This window comes from Nannospalax galili, unplaced genomic scaffold (assembly GCF_000622305.1).
Source record: "Nannospalax galili isolate Female #2095 unplaced genomic scaffold, S.galili_v1.0 scaffold118, whole genome shotgun sequence".
Lineage (NCBI taxonomy): Eukaryota > Metazoa > Chordata > Mammalia > Rodentia > Spalacidae > Nannospalax > Nannospalax galili.
In genome coordinates this window covers 575056-579366 of record NW_008340856.1, presented here as the reverse complement: position 1 = coordinate 579366, position 4311 = coordinate 575056, and the positions used below count along the sequence as shown (strand labels likewise).

The 4311-nt window shown below is 40.9% G+C and overlaps 1 pseudogene; it reads right to left on the bottom strand.

The window, feature by feature from the left end:
• Positions 1-207: 207 nt before the first annotated feature.
• LOC103736420 lies at positions 208-2017 on the bottom strand (annotated as a pseudogene).
• Positions 2018-4311: the final 2294 nt, after the last annotated feature.

The following is a 4311-nucleotide window of genomic DNA, read 5'->3' as shown; positions in this document are numbered from 1 at the left end:
AGAGTTAGTGATGATGTCATTGAAAATATTCATTTTAAGCGGCATCTTCATAAGGGTGAAAACATTTCCACAAACTCTTACTACTGACATACATTAGAATTATGCGAGTTGTTTACAATATTATAAAATACTGCTTTGGCAATTATAAACATAACAATGTAAGTTTCATATGGTTTCTATTCTCTTATCTTCAGTGGGTACAAACTCTCACAGCAATACTGATTCTTCAAAAGAAAGCCCTTCTTGATTTCTATAGATCACTATAGAGGAGGAGGTGAAGGCCCTGCGTATTGATAGCCAGCAGGATTGGCATCTTCCACAGCTGGTAAAGTTATATACTGCACTGGACTATCTACAAAAACTTCTGGGAGGCCATGGTCCTAAAAAGGTACATGTTGGTAGATTGCTTAAGTGGCTATGGTTAGCATCTCAGTCCCATGATTGTCCACGCTTCTTGGGTCTGTATGGACAACTAACTTCTGGCCATTTTCTGTTCTCTGGCAAATAATCCACTGGAAGAATGATGAATTTTCTATTCTTTGGTGACCTTGAATTGCCTGCATATCCCCCAGCACCAATATCAGTAGGAAGGGCTTCAATTCAACTAGATGGTATAACAACTGGGTGACTAAGATTTCTCTTAGAAATACCAACTGAAAGAGTAGAGCCATAGGGCTCCTGGAAGATCATTTGGAGTGCCAGGACTGATCTGACACAAAGCTTCTGTGGGCAGTAGGGATGTAGTTTGGAAAATTATCGTGATAGGCAGGGGGCTGCTATAGGAGGGTGGATTTGCAGCCCCAGGATCTTCCCCTTCTAACTGGGATGGGTATTATACCTGGCTGGGAGGCCGCACTCTGAAAGCGAACTTGCTGAGCATTGTTGATGGACTGGAACTTGGCTCAGCATGCTTCCTGGGACTGCTGGAGTAAGTGGCTTCCTCGGGCTTTGAGAGGAAGCCCTTTCTAGGGTTTCATCCACAGATGCTGTGTTTTCATTTTCCCTCCCAGGCACATTATCATACTGTGATGCGTTGGAGCCCGCTTACCGTCACTGGCATCCAAAACCTTCATCTTCTGCCTTGAGTTTGACATTGGGAATATCAGTCTTGGGGTGGTACCTGTAGGTGTGGGGTGCACTGATAGACTTTTGCCTTCCATGGCACATTTGGCAGCTCTTTCAGTAGCTGAAGTATCTGATGGTTTTTCCATTTGGGCATGAATTCCTTCCCAGTATTTGAAGTTGCTCTGCTGTTTCGGTTAGCAGCTGCCTGGTTACAATGCTGGGATTGTCTTGTGAACCTGATGAAGGTTTTCTCTGCGAATCGGCCTTCTTTTTCACAGTTTTACTGTCCTCATCCACTGATTTCCATCTTAGCTGCACAGCTCTCTCTGGTGTACCCGTTCTGCTCTGGCAGTGGAGGGAAAGCACATGTTTTTTGTGAGGTAATCCACTTTGTCTTCTGTGGGTTATCTGCGGACCATGCCTGACAACACTTCTTTGTCCATTACTCATGTGATTAATACAAGCAGAATGAGATTCAGGTGGAAGCTACCACAAGGCTTTCTTGGGGGTATTTATCCTCCTTACCAGGTTCTGAGAGATCTAATTTTTCCCAATTTAGCTCTTTCATAGAAACCTGAAGTTGCTCTACTACAAAACCATCCTCGAAGAAAATATCCTTTGAGAGCATCTCCTGAAGAAATTCTACAAGTTCTTCTACAGACAATTTCATTAGATATTTTCTGTATAACTTCAAGATTGTATAAGACATAGCAGTAAGAACTCACTCCCCTTCAAAGGTATAGATATCCCATATTCTAAGGCTCAGTATAAAGGGAGTTCAATCAAAGAAACATTGAAAAACCATTTTATTATACAAAAACTTGTGTAGATTTCTTGAGAATACAAGTGTTGCTGAAGTTTGGACAGAAATTTATTCAGTATTTTTTACATGATATTCTTAAAATCTCAAGAGTTTAGGAAAGCGATCATCACAGTTAAGCTTGTTGACCATTCTGTTTCATGGATGGAAATGTGTCTGTGTGCTGTCCCAATCCAGTATGAAGCCACAATCTAGGACTTCTCAGAGGAATACATATCCTTCCATTCTTAAGTCAGAGTTCATTAGCTCCACTGTGTATGTCAGGGCAGATTCCCAGGTAATGTCCTGCTCTCAGGATGTTCCCGGTGGCTGCGAGCTAAGGGCCAGTGGCAACAGCAGTGCCCTCGGCCCCACTGATTCCCTTCCAAAAAGATCCTGGAGAAGCAGAGCTGGGAACCCCCCGCGTGACACATCCTGCTGCCACTGCTATCATTAGTATTTCTTAATAGATAGAATCACAAAAAATGAAAATGAAAATGAAAATTATCTTCTAATCTCTTTATTCAAGTTCCTCCTAAAACTTAAAAATAATAAATAAAATAGATGGCGTTTAAGAAGTCTCAAACCATATTTGAAATTACAAAATCAAAATCAGCTTCCTGATCTAAATTTCCCAGTTATTGCCTAACCATTGTTAGCATTTCTTTTTAAAAAAATTTTTAATAACCACATAGTTATAAGAAGCATTTCATTACAGCTTTAACATATTCAGTAACACACTCCAGAGCAAGAGTACATCTCTTTCACAAGTGGCTGTAAGTTTCTAGGTTCACAGTTGAATTAATACAGTTATACAATATTGAACTCAGTATAAGCCCTGTAAGACATAAAATTAAATAAGATTTTAACCCTCAAAAAAGATCTCCATTTCATTTTAGAATATATTGTTCCTTACAGAAAGACTCATTGTTTTTGCTACTAACACTGAGATGTTGGCGCATGCATCTCTAATCTGTATGTATCTGATTATTACTAGTCATAATCGGTTGCACTTGGATCCTTGGTGCCTGTGTATGTCTATGAAGTCATTGGGTAGATTTCAATGGTAATATTTATCACCTCTACTAATTAACATGACATAAATTTCCATGCTTCGTCCTCAAATATAACACATTTTTTAAAAATTGTTGATTTTTTGTATGTGTGTATATCACACAGAAAATCCCAAACCATCTTATTCAACTATACACCCACTTCCCAGATGGCACCCTCCCATAGCCTCCCTCCCCCCACTAGAGCCCTTATACTCTGATATCCCTGCTACTGTCCGCTGTGTTGTTGGCACCCCAGCCATTCCCCACTACTTGTCCATCCTGTGAATCTAGTCAGCCTATCTAGAAGTCTTTGTTTTAGGAAGGTCAGCTCTTCCTCTTCTAGCAGCAATCAGTTGTCAATATTCCTTCAGATAAAACTGGGGTCTGCTGTTCATTTTCCCAGTTCTAAGCTGGGTTACTATCTGGGAGTCCCTTTGGCCACCCTGGCCAACAACTCAAAAGAAAGTATCTCCTATCTGGCATTGTTGCTTGTTATGTAGCCTTTAGCTATGCATATGGACTCTTAAAAAACTATATTGGCCCCTTTAATCTTTGGTTATACTTTCCTTTTGGGTGTTTAAGGCCATACAGTTGGCCCAGATAAACCGATTTATTTTTACTTTTAAGGTCATTTGAGGATTTGTTCCTCAGGGGTCACATGAGCTTGGGGGGAGCCCTTGGCTCCTTTCTTCTACCAGTTCCATCTATGTAAAGATAAGCCAAAGGTCCTACTCGACCATGGCTGGCTTGGAAGCATGGAGGGAATGATTCCTCTGTGTTGACTCTCCACTTTGTAGACTGGACACTGCTTCAAGTCCATCTGGTGGGGTCTCCTTGGCCTCCTTGATCAAGAGGATAGGTGACCCACCACAGTTACAGGACATTTTGAGAGATGCTCATAGTCCCCTGGAACTAATCAACCTAGAACGGCAAGGAGCAAAAAGTGTCCTTTATGTCCCTCTGACCAAATTATTATAGGCCTCAAAGTATGTCTGTTAAACATCCAAGAAGGTTAGTTCCACCAGTCTGGTACTTTTAATTACTGTGTGTCATGTAGATAAATCTTGAGCAAAGACCAGTTGTTCGCAGATAAACCTTAGCTACACATATATTTCTTGATCTGCTATGTATAATTTGTCAGTAGGTTGTTACAGTAATATGGTTCCCTCTGGTTTTTAAAACTAGCTAGGCTTTGTTTATCTCTCGCATTGTCTAACCCCTCCATCATGGTTTCCCCAATTAAGGTGCCCCAATTTTCCCCCTTTCTCCCTTCTCCTATGGTACTACCTCTCTTGAGCTCCTTCTTTTATCTCCTAGGTTCCTTGTATACCCTTCCCTCCCTGGTTCCTTAAAGTAACCAAATTTTTATCCATATCTCCCTTATTAAGGCCT